A 25,000-nucleotide genomic window follows, 5' to 3' on the forward strand; every position below is an offset into this window, starting at 1 on the left:
ATAATAATAATAATAATATAAATAACAATAATAATAAAAATAAAACTCCTCTTATTATTCAACTATTCTATTCATTCTTTTCACTATCGAGGTCACACTTCCTTCTTACACACACACACACACACACACACACACACACACACACACACTATTCATGCCGCACTAAGAGGATCAAACTCTCCTTGCTTCTACATACACGTGTCGGATCTGGGCGTCTATTTCTGAAGGTTTAAATCCCGACCACGACCACACGAACACACACACACACACACACACACACACATACAACTTCCTCTTTTGGTGGTGGTGCTTTTTTTTTTTTAGGGACGCCATTAATCAAGTCATCTTCCGTGTCTGTCTGAGAGAGAGAGAGAGAGAGAGAGAGAGAGAGAGAGAGAGAGAGAGAGAGAGAGAGAGAGAGAGAGAGAGAGAGAGAGAGAGAGAGAGAGAGAGAGAGAGAGAGAGAGAGAGAGAGAGAGAGAGAGAGAGAGAGAGAGAGAGAGAGAGAGAGAGAGAGAGAGAGAGAGAGAGAGAGAGAGAGAGAGAGAGAGAGAGAGAGAGAGAGAGAGAGAGAGAGAGAGAGAGAGAGAGAGAGAGAGAGATTTACATAGAAAATCAGACCACACAGACCCCATGGTCCAGACTTGGTGGCCTGTCCTTAAACCTAAGTGATTCTGCATTAATCAGATGGCTCCAAAACGTTACATATCAACTCTAGTTAATATTGAGTTGAAGGAAGTGACGGTCGAGCTTGTTTTTGAAGGAGTCAATCGTGTTACACTGGACCACTGACGGTGGGAGCTTATTCCATTCTTGCACTACAATGTTGGTGAAGAAAAATTTGGTGCGGTCTGAATTTACTTGTCTACATTTGAGTTTTACGCCATTGTTCCTCGTCCGCAAACTGTCATCGATCATAAACAATGTTGATCTGTCTACATTCGTGAAACCATTAAGTATTTTAAAACATTCGATCAGTTTTCCTCGGAGGCGACGTTTCTCAAGAGAGAACATGTTAAGGGTGGAAAGCCTTTCTTCGTAAGATTTGTTGCGCAAAGAAGGGATCATTTTTGTTGCCCGACGCTGAACACCTTCTAATTTAGCAATGTCCTTTGCATGGTGGGGAGACCAAAACTGTATCGCATATTCCAAGTGGGGTCTGACTAAACTATTGTAAAGTGGAAGTATTACATCTTTATTCTTGAATAAAAGTTTTTTTTTTAATGAAGCCCAACATTCTGTTCGCTTTATTTGTTGCATCGATGCACTGCTATGAGAATTTGAGGTTTGACGCGATTTTGACCCCCAAGTTCTTAACGCATTGAACGCTTTTGAGTTTAACGCCGCGCATTTCGTAATCGAACTTCTTATTCCTTGTTCCAACTTGAAGGACCTGGCACTTGTCTACGTTAAAGGGCATCTCCCATCCATCCGACCAAGCTGAAATTCTGTGCAAATCCTCTTGGAGGCTTTGTCTGTCTTCGTCAGTGTGAACCGAGTTACCAATCTCTGTGTCGTCTGCAAATTTACTAATGCGATTATTGAGTCCAACATCCACATCGTTCATGTAAATAGTGAAGAGCACTGGGCCAAGAACCGAGCCCTGAGGGACGCCACTAGTGACCGGCGCCCACTCTGAGTTAAATCCGTCAATCACTACTCTTTGTTGTCTGTTGCTCAACGAATTCGCGATCCATTGGTACACTTGACCGTCAATACCTATTTGCTTTAATGATGTGGGACTTTATCAAACGCTTTCTGGAGCACACCGCCATTGTGAGGGAGGGCAAACAAAAGAGCGCCGCCCCCGGGTGGGCTCGAACCACCAACCTTTCGGTTAACAGCCGAACGCGCTAACCAATTGTGCCACGGAGGCTGACAGGTGTGCAAGGAGGTCATGGATCTACCTGTGCGAGAGAGAGAGAGAGAGAGAGAGAGAGAGAGAGAGAGAGAGAGAGAGAGAGAGAGAGAGAGAGAGAGAATATTACCTATTTACGCTTTCCTTCATCGTTTTCCTGACCCCCCCTCCCCCCCCCGTCTCTCTCTCTCTCTCTCTCTCTCTCTCACAGGTAGATGCATGACCTCCCCGCACACCTGTCAGCCTCCGTGGCACAATTGGTTAGCGCGTTCGGCTGTTAACCGAAAGGTTGGTGGTTCGAGCCCACCCGGGGGCGGCGCTCTTTTGTTTGCCCTCCCTCACAATGGCGGTGTGCTCCCGTGACCCCTGACCCATGACCCCGCGAACTCCCACCTGCTGCTTGTCCTTCTCCTCCTCCATTTGTCTGCTGTCCTTCTTTCTACCTGTTCGTTTACCTTCCCTCTTTCCTACTTTCCTCTCTTTCTTTTTTAATTTACTCGTACTTAATGTTCTTTTCCTCCCTTCCTTTTTTCTATAATTTCCTCCTACTGTTCAATTTTTATCACTATATTCTTTTTTTTTTGTCGCCTTTCCTTTCACTATGTTTTCTCCTTCCTCCTCCTGCTTGTCCTTTTCCTCCTCCTCCTCCCTTACCTCCCTTTGTCTGTTGTTCTTACACCTGCTGTTTCGCTTTTCCTTTCCTTTATTCTCTTTACTTCCCTCCCTCCTTCCTTGATGTTCTTTTGTTTGCCGTTTCCTTTTTACTCTCTACCTCCCTTGTACTTATTCTTTTGTCTGCTCATTCCTTTTTCGTGTTTTCTTTTCTCTCTTTCTCCCTTCCTTCCTTTCTCTTTCATTTCCTCCTTCCTCCTTTTAATTGTCATGGGTTCATTCCTTATTATTTCACTCTTTCCTCCTCCCTCCTGTTCCTTGTCCTCCTCCTCCCTTACTTTCCTTCATCCCTAGATCATCCACAAACTTATTCTTTATTCTTTGACTTATCCTTTATTTTTTTTCTCTTTACCTTCCTTCCACCTTTTTTTTTGCTTGTCGTTTTCCATTTACTTGTTTGTTTTTCTCCCTTTCTTCCCTACACTTTCGTTTCCTCCTAGTATTTTTTTTTCATCTCATTCGTTCATTCCTTTCACATTTTCCTTTCACTCTCTTCCTTCTGCTGCTTATTCTTCCCTTCTTTTCTTACTTCCCTTTGTCTCTCGGTCTCTTATTTTCCTTGGCCTTTCCTTTCCCGTCTTTGCCGTCCTCTTTTCCTCCTTTCCTTTCTCTCTAATTTCATCCTGCTTTTCATTTTTAGTCATGGGTCTCTCTCTCTCGTATTTATATAAACCCTCAGCCTTTAATTATCCTCCTCCTCCTCTCCCTCCTGATCTCTCTTTTAATGGTTCGCCTCGGAATAAAATTGAGGCTCGTTAGCTAATCGAAACACCTGCGTGGCCATCAGTGTGTGTGTGTGTGTGTGTGTGTGTGTGTGTGTGTGTGTGTGTGTGTGTGTGTGTGTGTGTGTTCATAATTTTCCTTCTCATGTTACTGTGTTGGTGATTTTTCCTCCTCTCTCTTTCTTGTTCTCCTCCTCCTCCTCCTCCTTCTCGTGTTTTTTTTTCTTCCTATTCCAGCTTCTTAACCTTCTTTTCCCGTTACAACTAATTCTGGTCTTCTGCTGCTTCTATTACTCCTCCTCCTCCTCCTCCTCCTCCTACTATTACTACTACTACTACTACTACTACTACTACTACTACCACTATTATTTCTACTTCTTCCTTTTCTACTTCTAAATCCACCACAATTTCTCGGCTTACTAAGAATTGCAGCTACATAATTCTCATTCTTACCACCTCCATCACCACCACCACCTCCTCCTCCTCCTCCTCCTCCACGACAAGCTCCACCTCGCCGTTACCGTCAAGTGGTCGGCGGCCGGCAGTGATTTCTCTTATTCATGAATCCTTCACACTCAGTATTTTCTCCGTCCTCACTGTACCTCCTTTCCTTCTCTCTCTTTCTCTCCTCCCCCCGCCTCTCCCTCCTCTCTATCTCTCCTTCGCTGAGTTACCGTCCATTGTTCCTGTCTGTCTTCCTCGGGGGTCTCTCTCTCTCTCTCTCTCTCTCACACACACACACACACACTTCGCTAAATAATCACAAAACTCCCTTCTCTCTAATCCCGTGTGGTCTAGTGGCTAGGATACGCGGCTCTCACCCGCGAGGCCCGGGTTCGATTCCCGGCACGGGAAGAAGATTTTTGTGTCGGCAGGGGCTACGTATGTGTGGGCGTTTGCCGTTTGGGCGTGAAGGATCTGAAGGTAACACGGAGAGGCAGGTAGGATCAAGGTAAGCAGACCAGAAGTGAAGGAAAGAGTAAAAGTCAGGATGAATCAGACATCAATTAAGGAATACGTCTGATAAAGTGTACTGTGGAGGGTTACGCAAGTGATGAAAGATTAGTAGAATAATTTTGTAAGAAGAGAAGTGCAAACAGAACTCACGGCAACAACAAGCCTGAAGTTAGATGAACAGAGAAATTAAGACAGACAAAGTGAAGTGTATCTTTTAATAACTGTAACACGAAGAGGGATACAGACAGGTGTGGGTGAACAGGTAAGGGAAAACAACACTGACGAAACAACACAATATAAAGGAAAACAAAAGTATAAGTAAATCAAGAGGGAAATTATGGTAGGCCAGGTGAAGTGACTCTTATTTGTAACACGGAAAGAGGGACAGACAGGTGAAGGAGAACAGGCAAGAGGAAAACAACACTGATTAAACAACACAATCTACTGAAAAACAAAAACAAAAATAAAGGTAAATCAAGTAAGGGGGATTAGAATGGATAGAAAAAGATAAATAAACAGATAGATAAAGAGAGAGAGAGAGAGAGAGAGAGAGAGAGAGAGAGAGAGAGAGAGAGAGAGAGAGAGAGAGAGAGAGAGAGAGAGAGAGAGAGAGAGAGAGAGAGAGAGAGAGAGAGAGAGAGAGAGAGAGAGAATATGAAGCAACACATGACAAACAACGAAGTAACACTCTGCAACTCATTACCTCACAGGTGTACTCAGCGGTTACGTGGAGGAAAGAAGGACGGAAGGAAGGAAGGAAGAACAGGAGGAGTAGCGTCAACACCCCTCCAAATCATTCTTGTGGCCACTCCCTTCCCTCTAGCACACACACACACACACACACACACACACACACACACACACACACAGAAGGTTCCGGAGTCCATCTACCTCACACACACAAATCGAACCTCAAGCAAGTGTGTGTGTGTGTGTGTGTGTGTGTGTGTGTTGCGATGCCCTTGTGCTGAATGCAAATGTAATGTTACTACTCTCGCCCCAGCCATTGTTAAAGTACCCCTCCCTCCTGCGCCCCCCCCACCCCCCACCCCCAATTCTGTGCCCCCTTCCAAGGTTACGATGGCAAAAAGCAAAGCGATGATGGCCAGAGAGAGAGAGAGAGAGAGAGAGAGAGAGAGTCAGCCAGTCCTTAGTGCTTGTAATTTAAGAAAGGAGATGTTTGAGAGTTGTTTTAATGAATCTCTCTTCATAGTTTCTGAAAGCCTTGCAAATAGAAGAAGAAAAAACTCAGGAACTCAGTTAAGGAAAAAGAATTGTGATGAATAAAAGGCACTAAAGTCTTATCAGGAGAAAACGGAGAAAAATATGAATAACGATAAAAACTTACTGAAGTCTAATATAGAAATTTATATAAAGAAAAAAACATATAGATTGCACGCTTCCAATGTTTTCCGTCATCAAGTGTGTTTGTGTAAGCGTTTGTCTGTAGGCATTAAAAATATTATCCGTAAAATCAAAGTGAGGTAAGAACGACAATAAAAAAGGTTAAAAAAAAAAATACAAAAACATCTATCTATCTATCTATCTATCTATCTATCTATCTATCTATCTATCTATATCTATATCTATCTATCTATCTATCTCTATATATATATATATATATATATATATATATATATATATATATATATATATATATATATATATATATATATATATATATACATGGACTTGTATTCAAATCATTGTACTCTTCTGTCTGTCTGTCTGTCTGTTTATCTGTCTGTGTGTCTACCTATCTGTCTGCCTGTTTGTTTGTCTGTTTGTTAATCCATCTCTCTATACCTATTTATGTGGCCTGCGTCAGAAAAGTGAAAAAAAGTAGAAAGCACGCAAAAAAGTACACACACACACACACACACACACACACACACACACACACACACACACACACACACCTGCCTACCTCTCCGTCTGTCTATTTACCAGTGTGTTCACCTGTCCTACCTGGCGACCTCTACCTTCCCTGGCGCCTATCTACACCCACTTTCTTCCCCTTCCTCCTCCTCCTCCTCCTCCTCCTCCTCCTCGTGGTCTACCTCGCTCTTTACCTGCCTCCTACTCAGGTAAACAGGTAAAAGCCCATCCCAAGCACTTGATCCTCCCCGGCCACACACACCTGGACACACCTGTTGGGCAAGTCGAGATACCTGATAAAAACACGACCCTCCGCGATACACCTGTAATTAGGGTTGGCTTCCTCACACACCTGTCTTTACGCCTTAAAATTTGCACCTGTTTATGTCTGTGTGTCTCTCTCCTTTGAGGCTTATCTGGAATATCGGGGAGACAGATAAATGGATAGATAGTTAGATAGATAGATAGAAATTGATATATAGAGAGAATATTATCTGACCACATAAAAGATTAGGATAACGTCTTTGTTTTTTGAAAGGTTCAGATCCCGCCATTGTTTTTAGATATGGTAGGATAATGTCACTAGTTTTGGAGAGATTGATTGATTGATAGTTTATTGTTGCAAGTAAATAACAAAGTAGAAGGGAGGAGCATGCCATCCCAACCCCCAGGCAGAGATAGGACAATTTCTTTAAGACACCCAATGAATAAAACTTCTGCGACAATACACGTCTCTTTCATCTCTCTTTCCCAACCTCAAGCGCGATTTACCACTTCTACCACCACCACCACCACCACCACTAACACCAACAACCACCAGCTCACCGACACGAACAATAAAGAAAGAAAGAAAGAAAGAATTTAGCTGCATTTTATTACCGCGTCCTCTTCTTCTCCCTCCTCCTCCTCCTCCTCCTCCTGCTGGTCTTCCTGGCTCTTCCCACACGAGTACAACATAACCTTGAACTTGTGTACTTTCTTGAGTGTAAACTTTTTTATGTCCTTTGTGAATCGCTTTTGTACATCCTGATCTTCCACTTCAGTGACGTCAAAAACAAAACAACAACCATAGCTACTACTACTACTACTACTACTACTACTACTACTACTACTACTACTACTACTACTACTACTACTACTACTACTACCACTGCTACTACTACTACAGCCTTGACTTCAGTTCATGTCATGCTAACATTAATACCACAACCACTAAAACCGCAATTATCACCAAACGTTTCTCCTCCACCTTCCCCTCCACCAAATCCACCACCATCGCCACCACCTCCACTTCCACCTCCACCACCACCACCTCAAGCTCTTCCTTGTAAACTGACTTCGAATAACTCTTTTTGCGGTCAGAAAAAAAAGAAGTAATAAAATAATAGAAAAGAGAATATAAAAAAAGTCCAATCAGAAAGGCTAATCAGTTACAATGTTGCCAGGTAAAGCGTCTCACCTTTCGAACCTTGGCAACACTGTCTTCACCCCCTTCCCTCCCCCATCCCTCACCCCCTTCCTTTCTTTCTCTAAGGCTTACCTGGCAACAAATTTTAGCCCTAATGCAGGTGTGATTTAAGGTTCATATTCACCTGCTTCTTACCTGAGACTTCCTGAGGAGGTTGTGCTGTTCCTCCTCCTCCTCCTCCTCCTCCTCCTCCTTCTCCTCCTCCTCCTCCTACTCCATGTTTTCGAGTTTTCTCCTCCTCCTCTGCCTCCTTCTCCTCTTCCTCCTCCTCCTCCTCGAACGGTGACATGAGGGAAATAGGGAAAGGAGGGAGGGAAGGAAGGAAGGAAGGAAAGAATGAAGAAGGGTAGGAAGGAAAAGAAAAAAAGAAAAGAGAATTATCATAAAGGTGAAGAGAGAGAGAGAGAGAGAGAGAGAGAGAGAGAGAGAGAGAGAGAGAGAGAGAGAGAGAGAGAGAGAGAGAGAGCAGGGGGGGAGGGGAGGAAGCGTGGCAGCTTAGCGTAGTTTCTCCACTCCTGAAGGTGACCCACACACTCCCCTCCCCCCCCCTTCCCTCTCTTCCCCTTCCTTCTCTCTCTCCCTCCCCTCTCTCTCCCCCTCTCCCCTTCCCCTCGTTTAAACCCTTCCCTTCCACCTTCCAAACAACTCCTTCCTTTCCTTCTCTCTTCCCCTCCCTTTCCTCCCCTCCCTCCCCTCCCCTTATTTGCATCTTCTCTCCCCCTCCTCTTCAAGATCTTCTTCCACTTGACCCTTCATTATAATGCCAACCTACCTCAACAGTTTTTTTCTCTCTCAAATCGCAACTTCCTCCTCATTTTCTTCCTCCTTTTTCATCCAGTATTCCTTCCCTTCCTCTTTCCCTCCACTCTCCTATCGAATTCTCCTTTCACCCTCCTCCTCCTCCTCCTCCTCCTCCTCCTCCTCCTCCTCTTTCCTCCACTTAACTAAATCGTGAGAGAAAATATCAAGAAAATGAGTCAAGGGATTCAGGTAAGAGAGAGAGAGAGAGAGAGAGAGAGAGAGAGAGAGAGAGAGAGAGAGAGAGAGAGAGAGAGAGAGAGAGAGAGAGAGAGAGAGAGAGAGAGAGAGAGAGGTTTACGAGGAAAAGAGCAAAAAGGAAGAGGATAAGGCAGAAAAGAAATGGAAGCAAGGAAGAAAAGAGTGTAAGGAAGAGAGAGAGAGAGAGAGAGAGAGAGAGAGAGAGAGAGAGAGAGAGAGAGAGAGAGAGAGAGAGAGAGAGAGAGAGAGAGAGAGAGAGAGAGAGAGAGAGAGAGAGAGAGAGAATTTACTATAACTGCCGCAATAAGAATTAATGAAAAGAAAAACTGATCATTAACATCAAATTTTACGATATCGAAAACGGAGCAAAAGGAAAGCGAGAGGAAGAAAATGGAGAATAAGTAACACAAGAAGAAAAAAAGAGGAAGAAAAAGTCATTCGAGATAGAAATTGAAAAGAAAGAGCAAAGAAACGAGAATATTAATAACGCAAGAAGTAATGAACAGCAAGAAAGAAAAAGATTATAACAGCAATAAAAGAAATTACGTGAAAAGCGAAAACAATGAACCAGAAGAGAAAGAACGTCATAAGAGGAAAAAAAATAACGATAATAAATTGAAGGAAAACGGAAGAAATTAAAAGAAATCAATGAACCGAGAAAGACATAGAAGAAAAAAAGATAAAGGAAAAAAATGAAATAAATAAAAAAGGTAAAAAGGGAAGATAAAACATGCAAGAGATAAAAAATAATAAAGGGAAGGAAAATGAATAAAAGAATGGGACTAAAAACTGGGAGAGAGAGAGAGAGAGAGAGAGAGAGAGAGAGAGAGAGAGAGAGAGAGAGAGAGAGAGAGAGAGAGAGAGAGAGAGAGAGAGAGAGAGAGAGAGAGAGAGAGAGAGTAAAAATAACTGCCGGGAATATTAGAGATGCAGAAGAAGATTACAGAGCAGGAGAAAAAAGGAGCCGTGGAAAAATACTACGAGAAATAACAATAAAAAAGAAAAGAAAAAGAGTAAGCGGACACGAAGAGCAAATGAGAGTGTGTTCGCGCCTTTTTCTTTCTGCGTTACGATCCCATTTGCATTTTTCACTAGGCACTTTTATTTTTTTTTCCTAACACAATATTCTGTCTTTAATATATTTTATTTTCTTCTTCCTCTTTTAAAATCAATATGACCTCCACATCTGTCCCTTTCTTTCCTCCTCTTCCTCGTCCTTTCCTCCTCCTCCTACTACTACTACTACCACTACTACTATTACTACCTCTACTACTACCACTACTACAACTACTATTACTACCTCTACTACTACTACTACTACTACTACTACTACTAATAATAATAATAATAATAATAATAATAATAATAATAATAATAATAATACCACTACCATTACTATACTACTTCTACCATCACTATAACAAACAAAAGAGAAAGAAGGAAAAAGGAGGACAATGGAGAAGGAAAAGGTAAATGGGACAGAGGAGGAGGAGGAGGAGGTGGTTATGAGGAAGGAGGGACAAGGACGCGAAGAACCATATAAAGAGAGAGAGAGAGAGAGAGAGAGAGAGAGAGAGAGAGAGAGAGAGAGATAGAGATGTAAAATTCATGCGGTCATTATTTAGGGTCGTAATGATAAAGATATATAGATAGGGTATTGTTATGGCAGTAGTAGTAGTGAAAGTAGTAGTAGTAGTAGTAGTAGTAGTAGTAGTAGTAGTAGTAGTAGTAGTAGTAGTAGTAGTAGTAGTAGTAGTAGTAGTAGTAGTAGTAGTAGTAGGAGTAGTAGTAGTAGTAGTAGGAGTAGTAGTAGTAGCAGTAGTAGTAGTAGTAGTAGTAGTAGTAGTAGTCCTGCTCAGGTCGGCCATCCTATGTCTCAGGGGCACCAGACACTCTGGCCCAAAAGCCACCACCTTCTCCAATATGGACTATGAAGCCACAGTGGTGGAGAGTGACATTAGGGTGGGTCGGGAGTGACTTGAGTAGGGAAGGAAAGGGGGATCTAGACGTAATAGATGATAGGTGATTTAGTGTCAGGTAGTATTAGTGATATGGTTGGATGCCACAGTCATTAGCGAACAGAGTTGGGGCTAATGACCTCCAAGCTATGGAGCCCTCCATGACTATGTGTCGGGAAAATAAACATGGGTGGAGGTAGTATGTAGTAGTAGTAGTAGTAGTAGTAGTAGTAGTAGTAGTAGTAGTAGTAGTAGTAGTAGTAGTAGTAGTAGTAGTAGTAGTAGTAGTAGTAGTAGTAGTAGTAGTTTTTTGTATATTATTTTATTGATCTAAGAAAACATAAATACATGTCTAATAATAAAGAAGAAGAAGAAGAAGAAAAAGAAGAAGAGAAGAAGAAAAAAAATAACTAAAATAATAATAATAATGATAATAATAATAATAATAATAATAATAATAATAATAATAATAATAATAATAATAATAATAATAATAATAATAATAATAACAACAAAAATGTCACTAATCCCTTGACTCTTTATGATACTGTGACCTTCCATTGACCTTCTTTTGACCTTTGACCACCCTCCTCCTCCTCCTCCTTCTCCTCCTCCTCCTCCTCCTCTTCCTTCTGCCTCTTCTCCCCCTCCTCCTCCTTCTCCCCCTCTCCCTGTCCCTCCATTCTCCCTTTCTTTTCCTTTCCTTCACCTCACATGACCTTGAAAGTCCAACAACAACAACAACAGCAATAACAATAAACAAGCAAGGAAGCAAACAAACAAACAAACAAACAAACAAACAAGTGACATGGAGTGCGAGGTTGTTGTATGCAAATTTCCGCATCGCTTGAATGTTTTATGAGAAATTTCTCTCTCTCTCTCTCTCTCTCTCTCTCAAAGCTGTTTCACTACTCTGCCATTCATTTTTCCTTCTTATCCTTTGTTCTTCTTTTCATGCTTGCTCTCTTCTTTACATCTATTTTCGTATATTTTTTTCTATTTTTCCTTCCTTTTAGTTATCTTCTTCATCTTTCCTTTTGTTGATTTTTCTTTTCTCTCTCTCTCTCTCTCTCTCTCTCTCTCTCTCTGTCCCTCTTTCCCTCATTATTTTTTATCGTAATATCTTTTTTATCGTAATATCATTATTTTTCTTCATATTATTGCTATACCATTTTCATCTATGGTCATTTCTCTCTCACTACATGCCATCATTTTTTTTCAAGGCTTTCTTTTTTTTCGTTCTTAAATTCTGGTTTCATATTTTTTTTTTACTTTTTTTTTATTTTCTTTCATATCTATCAATCTTTATTTTATCGTGTCTGGTTCGCTATTATCCATTCCTGTTTTTACCTCTTCAGTGTGTTTTTCTTTACCTTATCTTCGTTTCTTTTCATTCATTCATCTGCTTCATTTCTTTATTTCTCCTTCATTTCTTTTCTAATCTATTATATTCTTACCTGTTTATTTTTATCCACCTTTAATTAACATCACGTCTCTCGTCTCTCGTCTCTCTCTCTCTCTCTCTCTCTCTCTCTCTCTCTCTCTCTCTCTCTCTCTCTCTCTCTCTCTCTCTCTCTCTCTCTCTCTCTCTTCTATGTAACGGTAAGAGACAAATGAAGACAGACAGACACGAGAGAGAGAGAGAGAGAGAGAGAGAGAGAGAGAGAGAGAGAGAGAGAGAGAGAGAGAGAGAGAGAGAGAGAGAGAGAGAGAGAGAGAGAGAGAGAGAGAGAGAGAGAGAGAGAGAGAGAGAGAGAGAGAGCAGGGTCGAAGAGTCAGGAAGGAAAATAAGGAGAGGAGGGAGGGAGGGAGGGAGAGAGGGAGGGAGGGAGGGAGGGAGAGAGGGAGGGAAGGAGGAAGGGAGGAAAAGCAGAGTCATGAAGGATGTCCATGGAAGGAGTTAGGAAGCCAGGAAAGCAAATAAAGGAAGAAAAATAAGGAAGAGACGAAGGGTGAGTGTATAAGGAAGCAGGAAGAAGAGAAGTGAAAATATATAAAGAGAACCAATAAAAGAAAATGAGGGATAAGGAAGAGAAGAGAGGAAAGGACGAAGGAAGTAGGAAGAAGAGGAGTGAAAATATATAAAGAGAAGAACCAATAAAAGAAAATGAGGGATAAGGAAGAGAAGAGAGGAAAGGACGAAGGAAGTAAGAAGAAGAGGATTGAAAATATATAAAGAGAAAAACCAATAAAAGAAAATGAGGGATAAGGAAGAGAAGAGAGGAAAGGACGAAGGAAGTAGGAAGAAGAGGAGTGAAAATATATAAAGAGAACCAATAAAAGAAAATGAGGGATAAGGAAGAGAAGACAGGAAAGGACGAAGGAAGTAGGAAGAAGAGGATTGAAAATATATAAAGAGAACCAATAAAAGAAAATGAAAGAAAGGATGGGATGAAGGGTAGGTGATGAAGGAGGTAGGAGGAGAAGTAGGTGAGGTGAAAATATAGAGAAATAAAGAAAAGGCAATCGAATAACAGAGAAAAAATGTTAAAGGGAAGAAAAGAGAAAGGAAGGAGCGAAGGATAAGCGTCGAAAGAAACAGGAAGAAGAGAAGGTGAGGTAAAAATATAAAGAGAAAGAGTGACAGAATAGAAAGAGTTAAGAGATTGGAAAAATGGAAAGGGAGAAGGATAGATGGTGAAAGAAACAGGAAAAAAGAAGAGAGGAAAACATAGAAGAGAAACAGCGATAGAAGAGAAAAAGTGCATACCTGAAAAATGAAAAAAAAAAAAGGAGGAAATGTAAACGGCAAAGAGAAACAGGAAGAAGAAAGAATTGAGGAGAGAATATAAAAGAGGAAACAGTGACAGAAGAAAATAAATATGGGAAGAGAAAAGAATAGTGAACCAGGGAGATAGAGGAGCAAAAAGGAAGAAAAAGGAGGAGATAATAAAAAAAAGGAGCAGAAGAGGTGTTGAAGGAATAGGGAAGGAAGACGCAAAAAAAACTCAAAAACCAAGACAAGAAAAATATAGAAAGAGAAAAATCAATAATCGAAAACAGCATAAATAAAGTAAATAGGAAAGAATGATAGTAATTAATCAACAAGAGAAAAGGGAATGGGAAGGGAAAAATACGTAAATGAAGTGACGATGAGAAGGAAACAATGAACAAAACGGAGAATCAATAAAGACGAAAGAAGGAAGCAAGAGAAAGGAGAAAGAATGAAACAACTGAGCAATCCGGTTGAGTCTGTTGAAATACGTTGCTTGGACAAAAGACAATAAAGGGCAAAGAAAATGTAAATGAAGTAAAACGAGAAGGGGAGACGAAAGAATAGAGATAAAAAAATAAAGAAAATGTATGTAAAGTTAAAAAAAAGGGGGAAGAGAACATAGCAAACGATAAAAACAAAAACAAAGAAAATGTAAATGAGGTTAAACGAGAGGGGGAGAAGAAAGCATAAAAAAAGGACGATAAAGAAAATGTATATAGTTAAAAAAGAAAAAAAAAGGAGGAAGAGAACAAAACAAACGAAAAAAAAAAGAAAATGTAAATTAAGTAAAACGAGAAGAGGAGAGGAAAGCCTAAAAATAAATAAATAAACGATAAAGAAAATGTATATAAATCCAAAAAGAAAAAAAAGGGGGGAAGAGAACAAAACAAACGAAAAAAAAAAGAAAATGTAAATTAAGTAAAACGAGAAGAGGTGAGGAAAGCATAAAAATAAATAAATAAACGATAAAGAAAATGTATATAAATCCAAAAAGAAAAAAAAAAGGGGAAGAGAACAAAAACAAACTAAAAACAAAACAAAACTCAGAATCAATATGAGACGAAGGGGAGAGAAGGATGAGGAAATACAACAACAATATACAGCACAGCATTCCGTTTCAGTCCATTAAAATACGCATCTCTTGTTCAGTTCGTCAGGTCTCGATCGGCGTGCGTCATTATAGAAGCAATCAACCCGCATCGACCTGCCTCCATGAACCGGGCGAGAGACAGCGTTGCCAAATTATCGTATTAACCACATATCGTATCCATCATTTTTATGCCTCAAACCCTCGTACCTGCACAAGTAACGTGAGAAAATCAAAGTTAGTGCTAAAACTGTTGAATATTGATGTTTTTCGTTCTTTATGTTATTGTTCTTTATTGTCAGCAACTACAGAAATGAAATGCGATGAGTACGATAATTTGGCAACGCTGGCAAGAGTCTTCAAAGGGGGGACTAAAGAGATTGTTGAGAGAGATGAACTAAAGAAGACAGAGAAAAAAGAGGTGGCGAATGAGAGCAAGGAAGAAGGAGGAGGAGTCGACGGAGGGAAGAAAGAGGAGGGGGAGAAGTAAGGATGGAGGAAAAGGATGAAAGAAAGAGAAGACGAAAGCAACAAGGAAGGAGGAGGACGAGAAAGAAAGGAGAAGGGGCGAAGAAAAGCAAGGAAGAAGGAGGAAGAGTCGACGGAAGGAAGAAAGAGGAGGGGGAGAAGTAAGGAAGGAGGAAAAGGATGAAAGAAAGAGAAGACGAAAGCAGCAAGGAAGGAAGAGGACGAGAAAGAAAGAAGGAGAGGCGAAGAAAAGGAAATGGAGGAGGAGATGAAGGCAGCAAGATAGAAAGACGGGAGAGAGCGAAGGAATGAAGAAGGAAGAGGCGAAAGAGGGAAAGAAGAAAGAGGAGGCAAATAAAGGAAGAAAGAAACGAAGGAACATGGAAGAATGAAGGGGAAAGAAAAGAGGAGGAGAGGAAGATGAGAAGGACGATGACGAGGAGGAGGAGGAGGAGGAGGCAAAGGAAGCAAGAAAGGAGGAGGAGGAGGAGAAATAGAAGTGTTATTGAGTGTTTGCTAAAAGAAGTTATTGAAAAAGACAAAACTAAAAGAAGAAGGAGAGAAAGACAGAGAAGGAGAAAGAAGGCCAATCAGTCCTGCAAGCAGTCATGAAAGAGGAGGAGGAGGAGGAGGAGGAGGAGGAGGAGGAAGAGGAGGAGGAGGAGTGCTTCAAAGGGTTGTCTAAAAAGTCTGTTTGAAGAAGAATAAAGAAAATAAAAAAGAAAGAGGATGAGAAGGAAAAAAAGTGACGCAAACAAACAAAGAGAAGGAAGAAGCACAGGCAAGGAGGAGGAGGAGGAGGAGGAGGAGGAGGAGGGGGCCGCCATGAACATATCCTTCAACATCAATCAATAAACATCCAAGAAGACTAACAGGAAGACCGCGTCCTTATAATAGCTCCTCCTCCTCCTCCTCCTCCTCCTCCTCCTCCTCCGCCTCCTCCTCCTCCTCCTCTCAATTTTTCTCTTCATTCAATGTTGCTGACTCCCTCGGGTATTATTCTCTCTCTCTCTCTCTCTCTTTCTTCTTCCTCTTCCTTGTTACCATGGCGACGCTGATAAACCCCGCACCTGGTAGTGACACTGCTCTCTCTAATAAAATTACTCTCAAGTTTTAAAAGCTTTCTCCCTTTGTCCTTCCTTCCTCCCTACCTCACCCCCGCTTTACCTCCTTCCCTCCCTCCTTCCTCCTTCCATCTTTCCTCCCATTTTCCCTTCCCCTCCCTCCTTTTCCTCCTTCCTCCATATGAATGATGAATTACCTCCTCCCGATCTATTATCTCCGTTGACTGACTCTCTCTCTCTCTCTCGATGGCTATTCTTATCTTAGCTGGTACACACACACACACACACACACACACACACCACACACGCACATACACACACGCAAAAAAAAAAAAAAAGAAGAAAAAGACAAAAGACATAATCAACGACTGCCAATTCAGGAAGAGCTTTAACCTCCTTCTCCTCCTCCTCCTCCTCCTCCTCCTCCTCCTTCTCCACCTGGAGTGACCGCAGGAAGCAGGGAGGACGAGCCAGACAGGGCCACCAGGAATCGCCCCTGAAGGACACGCGCGCCGAAATGTCAAGTGCAGAGCAAGGAGTTCGTGCTCACCTGCGCCTGCTTACCTGTGCACGTGTGTTGGTGTGTGTATGCACGGAGGGAGGGGAGAGGGGAGGGGGGAGGAGGAAGAAGGGTTGATTGGGAGATAAATATAAATTGATAGATAGATAGATTGATTGATAAATAGGTATATAAAGATAAAAAGAAAACTAAATAGAAGGAAAGAAAAATAAGGAAAGAGGAAAATAATAAAAAATAATAAAAAGAAAGTAGAGAAAGAAGGAATGGAAAGGAAAGAAAGTCAGTCAACGGAGATATTAGACTGGAGGGAGGCAAGTCATCATTCATAAGGTGCGACGGGCAGGGAAGGGAAGGGAAAATGAGAGGAAAGAGGAAAGAGGGAGAGAAGAGGGACGGAGAGAGGGAGAGCAAATACTACCCCTTCAAAAATCACTCTCGTTCATTCCTGCTTCCTCCACCTACGCTCTAAAACACAGATAGGCGTGTGAGTGTGTGTGTTTGTGTGTGCGCGTGCTCTAGGTTGCTGCCACAGAGCCATGTCCCTGACACAAAACTTTGGACCTCCCCGGCGGGGAATCGAACCCCGGTCTCCCGCGTGACAGGCGGGGATACTCACCACTATACTACCGAGGACTGAAAGTAAAAGGAAAATTACTATTACTAATACCACCACCACCACTAACACTGCTCTTACTACTACTGCTACTACTACTATTGCAGCTACTCGTAAAAATAATACTATGAATATGTAAAATGTTCAGATTAATGATAATAGTAATAGTAAGAATAATAAAAGGTGATAATGATGATAATACTAATAATGATGATGATACTACTACTACTACTACTACTACTAATAATAATAATAATAATAATAATAATAATAATAATAATAATAATAATAATAATAATAATAATAATAATAATAATAATAATAATAATAATAATAATAATAATAATAATAATAATAATAATAATAAGAAGAAGAAGAAGAAGAAGAAGAAGAAGAAGAAGAGGAAAAAGAAGAAAAGGAAGAAAGCACGAATAATTAAAGGCACTATTGCGTCATATTATGCAAGTTTTTTTTTTCAGAAGGGAACTGCCTTAACCTCTCTCTCTCTCTCTCTCTCTCTCATGCAAGGCTTCCCCGATTAACACGTGGACGCAGTGGCACACACACACAAACACACACACACACCGGAACACTCCTTATATGGGTAACAAGTGTGTGTCCAGCCAGGAAGAGAGAGGGAGTGTTTGATTGAATGACTGATTGATTGACTGAGTGTGTGTGTGTGTGTGTGTGTGTGTGTGTGTGTGTGTGTGTGTGTGTGTGAGGGGGGGAAGGAGTGAAATACTAAATGAATGAACAAACAAATAAGTAAATAAATACAGAATTAGCGGGATTTAAATTGTACAACTGAATTATATATTCTCTCTCTCTCTCTCTCTCTCTCTCTCTCTCTCTCTCTCTCTCTCTCTCTCTCATTACATCAGATTTTTATGTATTGCGTCACCCTTATTTTTGTTCAGATTTTTATTAATATTATCATTAGTAGTAGTAGAAGTAGTAGTGGTGGTGGTAGTAGTAGTAGTAGTAGTAGTAGTAGTAGTAGTAGTCGCGGTAGTCCTCAAAATATATATTCATTTTTATCGCTATCATTTTAATATTTATCATAATCATAATCACTTTTTACGTATCTATTTTCAAATCAATTATTTAAAACTTTCTTTCAACACATTACAGTATCAATGTTTCCTAATTTATCACGAAGGATTTTAAATATTTTTGTTTTTTGTTATGATATTAAACATAATCTCTCTCTCTCTCTCTCTCTCTCTCTCTCTCTCTCTCTCTCTCTCTCTCTCTCTCTCTCTCTCTCTACTGATATGAGGAAGAGAGACAGAGAGAGAGAAAGGGGGAGAGAGAGAGAGAGGAGTTAAGAGAAGGGGAGAGAGAGAGAGGGAGAGAAGAGAGAAGGGAGAGAAGATGGGAAGGGGGATCTCTTCAGTTGTGTTCGTCCTCACCTTTTCATTTTATTTATTCCTTGCTCTTATTTTTCTCCTTTCTTCCCCGCACCTTTTCTGCACTTTTCTCTTCCGGGTTTGTTGAGTGTTTTCCCTTTCCCTTGTAATTGCTGATAGGTCTGTTGTGCCTGACTTTCTTTTTTTACCCCTTTTTTTATTTGTCATGTTTTGTTGCCTTTTTCTCCTCCTTTTTTCTTCGTTTTGCTTTATTTTCCTTCTCGCATTTTGATTCCCCCTCATTTTTCTTTCTTATTTTTTTTTACTTCCATCACATTCTCCTTTGTTTGTTTGCTTGATTTGCTTCTTTTCTCTCCTTTTTAGCTTGACACGTTTTGTATTACCATTTTTTTTTTTCCGGCTTTAATGCTTCTTTTTTTTCTTGTAATTTTGTTTTCCACTGCAACTACTTTTCCCTTCTTTTATTTCCGTTTTCCCTTAAATAATTCTTTTGATTTTGCTTCTCAGATATTGTCCAGTTTTCCCTACGGCCTGAGTTCTCTTCTTTTTTATTTTATTGGTTTCTTTACATGATGTCTGTCCTTTGCTATCTTTGGTGTTTATTTCTATTTTTTTTCCTTTTCTTCTTTTGTCTTAGCATATTCCGTGATGAATTTTGCCCTTCGCTGTATATTTCTTTTTTTCGTTTTTAATTTTCTTTTCATTTTCTTTCTATTTTCCTTTTCTCATTTTACCTTAACGAATTTCGTGATAAATTTTGCCCTTCGCTGTTCAGTTTTCTTTCTTTGTCCCTTTTCTTTCTTTTCTGAGTGTTTGTTTCCCTTATTTGACTTATATAATAACATCAGAACATAAAGAGTCTGTAAGAGGCAGGTAGGGCTATACACAGCTCCTGTAAACCAAACCTCACCTAATTATTATTATTTTTTTTTTACAACAAAGGAGGCAGCTCAAGGGCACACAAAAAAAGAAAACAATAATAAAAAAAAAGCCCGCTAATCGCTGCTCCCATAAAAGAATCAGAAGAGGCGGCCAAAAGCAAGGTCAAATTCGGGAGGAGAGGTGTCCTGATACCCTCCTCTTGAAAGAGTTCAAGTCGTAGGCAGGAGGAAATACAGATGAAGGAAGATTGTTCCAGAGTTTACCAGCGTGAGGGATGAAAGAGTGAAGATGCTGGTTAACTCTTGCATTAGGGGTTTGGACAGTATAGGGATGAGCATGAGTAGAAAGTCGAGTGCAGCGGGGCCGCTGCACACTGCATTCATCTAACCTATTCTTGACTGTATCCATTGTGTTGGCACCCGCATGTTCCACTCATCCACCATTCCATTAGTAACCCGATTCTTGCCTTTGTCATTGCTGAATCTGAATTTATCGAAGTTAAACCCATTACTGAAATTGACCTCTCTTTCGGCCACCTCTTTTGATTCTTTTTTTGTAGGAGCAGCGAGTAGCGTTTTTTTTTTATTATTGTTTCCTTTTTTTGTGTGCCCTTGAGCTGTCTCCTTTGTTGTAAAAAAGAAAAAAAAATGCGTGTCCTGTACCGACAATGCATTTATTAGCGCCCTTCATCCATCTATAAACTTCGATCAAGTCTCCTCGCACCCATCGCCTCTATGTTTGCTGTTGCCTTCTATGTTTTGTGATGTCTTCCGTGTTCTCGCTTGTAGTGTTCCCACGTGACCCCCTTCCCTCGTTCCTTCCTTCTTAGCTTCGCGGACATATTTGTCGATGGTCTCCCTGCTCGTTGGTCTTATTTTTAGCTGCGGATTAGAGCAAATGAAGCACGTGGAAGGGGTAGAGAGGGAGAGTGTGAGAGAGAGAGAGGGAGTGAGAGGAAGGGAGGGGGAGTGAAAAAGAAAAGGAGGAAAGTGGGGTTTGTAGAGGAAAAGTTTAAAAATATGAAGAAAATGGAAGGGAGAGAGGGAGAGTATGAGAGAGAGAGAGAGGGGGAGTGAGAGGAAGGGAGGGAGAGTGGAAAGGTAAAGGAGGAAAGGTGGGTTTGTGGAGGAAAAGTTTAAAAATATGAAGAAAATGGAAGGGAGAGAGAGAGAGAGAGAGAGAGAGAGAGAGAGAGAGAGAGAGAGAGAGAGAGAGAGAGAGAGAGAGAGAGAGAGAGAGAGAGAGAGAGAGAGAGAGAGAGAGAGAGAGAGAGAGAGAGAGAGAGAGAGAGAGAGGGGGAAAGGTGGGTTTGTGGAGGAAAAGTTTAAAAGTATGAAGAAAAGGGTTAGCTTAGAAGATGGGGAAGGAATTATAGACGGAGTAATGGAGATGAAAGGAAGGAAGCTGAGAGATAATTGGTGTGACGGGAAGAATCAGAATATTGGGAAAGGAGGGATAGATGGAGGGGACGGAAGGAAAGGGCGTGGAGAAGAGATGAAAGTAGAGGGAAAAGGAAAATAAGTGGAGCGGGGGAAACGGAAGAAGAAAATAATGAAGAGAAGCGGAACGGCGGGGAAAATGGTTAAAAAAAGGTGGTGATGGAAGTAAAAAGAGGAAAGGAATAGAGGGGATAAGGACAGATAAAGAGAAGGAAGAGAAAATAAAGAAAGAGGAAAGAAGAGAGAGAGAGAGAGAGAGAGAGAGAGAGAGAGAGAGAGAGAGAGAGAGAGAGAGAGAGAGAGAGAGAGAGAGAGAGAGAGAGAGAGAGAGAGAGAGAGAGAATAATACTTCCAGGTAAGGGTGCCACTGTGATAGTTTTCCTCTCTTCCTCCTCCTCCTCCTCCTCCTTTTCTCTTCTAGGTCATCGTGAAGACCTAAACAATTTTCGCATTTTGGGTCAATGACGACTTTTTTATTATTTTAACGCGCAAAATTACATCAATAAAAGGAGGAAAAGAGAATAAAACAGAAAAGTGAAGAAAAAACATAGACAGACAACGCTTGACAGACAGACAGACAGACAGACAGACAGACACAAAGAGATTAACTGACACAGAAAGAATCTAAAGGTAATCTGAAAATCTTCTAAAACATCAAAGGAAGAAACAACAAAGGAGATAAATCAATTTCAGAAGGAAATTGTTTTGCCTTAAGAAGAAAAGAAGATAAATATGATGAGAGAGAGAGAGAGAGAGAGAGAGAGAGAGAGAGAGAGAGAGAGAGAGAGAGAGAGAGAGAGAGAGAGAGAGAGAGAGAATGATGGAGAGGTCTAGTTTAGATTAGGAGGAAAGATAAGAGTAAAACATTTGTCTCTCTCTTCTCTCTCTTTATTCTCTCCTTCGACCATAGCTTGCCTTCCAGACACACACACACACACACACACACACACACACATACACATAGTCATTACTATTACTAATATTTCATTACTATAATATTTTTTGCAGTTTATGTTGCATCTTGTTTTTCATTTCATCTAAACTATTTTTCTGCTCATGCCGTTATATTTGACTAATCATTCACAAACACGTTAAATACACCTGCGTGGCATCTATCAACTGTTTCTCCAATTTTTTATTCCACAAGCACGTGTTTCAATTTACATTTCATTGCTTTCACCTGCTGATTCTTCCTAATTTACATTCCACAAACATATTTCAGTTTCAGTGTTATGCCTTGAGCCTTGTTTGACTTTGCTTCTCTCCCTTGTTCTGCATTCATTCCTACCATTGTATCTTTTTAGTTTATACTAGTTTTTACTAGTTGTATAATCACATTCTGACCTGCCTGGGGGTTGGGATGGCATGTTCCTCCCTTCTCCCTTGATGTTTACCTGTTTCAATAAACTATCAATCAATCAATCTATCCACCCGCGTTATCTTACTTCTTTCTCCCTACCTGTTGCCTTAAGTTCACTATTCCTCCCTTCCTTTACCAGCCTCCGTGGCACAATTGGTTAGCGCGTTCGGCTGTTAACCGAAAGGTTGGTGGTTCGAGCCCACCCGGGGGCGGCATTCTTTTGTTTGCGGGTTTGGTGGCGGAGGTGATGTGGCGGCGTTGTTAGTGGCGTGGGTGTTGTGTTGGTGTTGTATAAAGTGTGGGTGTTGCTGGTGGTGATGTTTTTGTGTTACCGGTGGTGTTGCAGGAAGATAGAAAGGAGGACGGCCTTGTGTTTAACCTACATACGCCGACAACAACAACAACAACAACTACTACTACTATTACTACCATCACTACCACTATAACTACTACTACTACTACTACTATTCCTTACAATAAAATACAGCAACGTGGCACCTACACAACACATCTTTACACACACACACACACACACACACACACACACACACACACACACACACACCATCCCGCCGCGCCATTGCATCAGCCTGAAACGACGAAACAGGAGGAGGAGGTGGAAGGGGAGGAGGAGGAAGGGGGAAAGGAAGAAAGGTGGCGTGACGTCCTGTGGGGCTTCATTCCCTTGGGGTGAGGAAGGGGAAGGGGAAGGAAGAGGAGGAGAGGAAGAGGGAAGGGGAGGAAAAGAAGGAGGGAAGGAGGAGGAAGGGAGAAAGATCGGCTATTTGAAACGTCCATATAAGGTGTTACGACAGGTGAGAGAGAGAGAGAGAGAGAGAGAGAGAGAGAGAGAGAGAGAGAGAGAGAGAGAGAACAAAACAAAAACAAACAACTTATACTCATCCTCGCCCTAATCCTCCTCCCCCTCCCTCCTCCTCGCGCCCTTATCTCTCCCTCTACTCTTTTAATCCTTCTTTTCTTCCCTCTTAACTTTCCCTCTCCCTCTCTTTCTACACCTTGCACAACGTCCCCCCTTTTCCTCTCCTTCACTCCCTCTCTCCCCTCTCCAAACACTCCTTACCGTTGTCCTCCTCCACTTATTCACCCTCCCTGTTTCCCTCTCACGCCACATCACACTCAGACTCATCCCTCTCCCTCCCACTCACCTCTAAGTCACCCATTTTCTCTCTCCCTCTTCTTCCATACCCTATTATCCTACTCTTCCTTATTCCTCTTCTCCCACAGATCCCTCACTTTTTATGTTCCTCTTTTTCCTAATTTTTGTACGCTTATTCACTTCCACTTTCTCCCTCTTTATTTACATTATCCTACTCTCCCTGATTCCTCTTTCTCTAAATGCTCACTCTTATCCCTATCCATTGCCTCATCCTACTCCTCTTAGTTCTTCTTCTTTCCCAGACATTCCACTCTCTCATCCTCTTCTTATTCCTCTTTTATGTATTTATTCATTCCCTCTCTCTCCCTTATCCTTCACAACCAATATCCTTCCCTCCCTCATTCCTCCTTCTCTCCTCCCTATTCATTGCCTCCCTTTCCTTTCCTTTCCCCACTTCCACTCTCTCCCCGTCCCAGGTGAGCGCATGCATTCCTTCACCTGTAAATTGGGTCACGGCGCCAGGTAAGGCAACACCTGGAAAATGGAATGGTTAACCTGAGTGAAACCTAATCAGGGAACCGCGTCACATCCTCCTCCTCCTTCTCTTCCTCTTGTTTTCGTTTCTCATCCTAGTTTTGTTGTTACTCTTTTTATTGCTGCTGCCTTACACTTTCCTTTCCGTCCATCTCCTCTTGCTTTCGTTTCTCATTCTTATTTTATTTGTACTATATTTTGGTTTTATTTACATTTTCCTTTCCTCGCATTTTCCTCCTCTTCACGCTTTCGCTTCTAATTCTTCTTTTATTTTTACTCTTATTGGTTTCATTTAACATTTTCCTTTCCTCACTCTTTCACATCCTCCTCCTCTTCTTCCTTTCCCTTCTCACCCTAGTTTTATCGTTGCTTCTTCCTGCTCTTACTTTACATTTTCCTTTCCTGCTGATGAGGTCACTATTGCTGGTTTTACGGCTCACCAATTACGTGTTTTACCTTATTTTTGGTGGTGGTGTTACTATGAATTTGGTTTTTGTTGGTAATACTGCTGTCGTTACCCCCACTCACCGCTGCCAGATTATCGTACTCAGAGCCTCGTATTTACCGGTTTCCGAGCCATAGCTATTGCCAAAAAACACTAATAGTTAACCATTTTAACGATAACTATATATGAAGACAGTTAGTGGGGTCGAGGAGGCAGTGTTGGGGTCGGAAATCGGCAAACATAAGAGGATGAGTACGACAATCTGGCAACGTTGCTCCTACTACTACTGGTCCTACTACTACTGCTCCTACTACTACTGCTCCTGCTGCTGCTAATACTGACTGCTATTAGTGTTGGTTACTTTTACTACGGCGTCCACTGTTACTTATATTGTCAGCGCTACTACAACGTTTACTTCTGCTTCTGCTCCTGCTATTCCTCCTTCTCTTCTTCTTCACGTAAAAAGAGAGAACCAAACTATACAAAAACAAATGCTCTTACTCATCCTCATCCACGTCCTCATCCTGATCCCTCCACTCTCCCCTCCACACCTCGCTCTCTCATCCATCCCTCTATTCTCAATCCTACAACTACAAATTCTATACCACAGCAACCGTTCCCATTCACCACTAGAGGCAAGCACACGAGTAACGGCATCATAATAAGGAACAATAAATAACGAGAAAAAAAAGTAACCTCACAGCAACCGTTCCCAATCACCACTAGAGGCAAGCACACGAGTAACGGCATCATAATAAGGAATAAGAAATAACGAGAAAAAAACTAACCTCTCAATACCTGGAAGCAATTAAGAAGCCCGTCAATTGCAGGTAAGGGGAAGAGTGACAATACCTGCCCCTTCTCTTCTCC

The 25,000-nt window shown here is 41.3% G+C and overlaps 5 non-coding genes across 5 annotated transcripts; 3 read left to right on the forward strand and 2 right to left on the reverse strand.

Moving 5' to 3' along the window:
* Positions 1-1,802: 1,802 nt before the first annotated feature.
* Positions 1,803-1,876, reverse strand: Trnan-guu (transfer RNA asparagine (anticodon GUU)). Its single transcript has one exon. It is a non-coding gene; the product is annotated as a tRNA-Asn (tRNA).
* A 224-nt stretch (positions 1,877-2,100) lies between these two features.
* On the forward strand, positions 2,101-2,174 carry Trnan-guu (transfer RNA asparagine (anticodon GUU)). Its single transcript has one exon. It is a non-coding gene; the product is annotated as a tRNA-Asn (tRNA).
* A 1,861-nt stretch (positions 2,175-4,035) lies between these two features.
* Trnae-cuc (transfer RNA glutamic acid (anticodon CUC)) lies at positions 4,036-4,107 on the forward strand. Its single transcript has one exon. It is a non-coding gene; the product is annotated as a tRNA-Glu (tRNA).
* Positions 4,108-16,928: 12,821 nt separating this feature from the next.
* On the reverse strand, positions 16,929-17,000 carry Trnad-guc (transfer RNA aspartic acid (anticodon GUC)). The gene has a single exon. It is a non-coding gene; the product is annotated as a tRNA-Asp (tRNA).
* Positions 17,001-22,172: 5,172 nt separating this feature from the next.
* Trnan-guu (transfer RNA asparagine (anticodon GUU)) lies at positions 22,173-22,246 on the forward strand. The gene has a single exon. It is a non-coding gene; the product is annotated as a tRNA-Asn (tRNA).
* Positions 22,247-25,000: the final 2,754 nt, after the last annotated feature.

The sequence above is a fragment of the Eriocheir sinensis genome, chromosome 37 (genome assembly GCF_024679095.1).
Source record: "Eriocheir sinensis breed Jianghai 21 chromosome 37, ASM2467909v1, whole genome shotgun sequence".
Lineage (NCBI taxonomy): Eukaryota > Metazoa > Arthropoda > Malacostraca > Decapoda > Varunidae > Eriocheir > Eriocheir sinensis.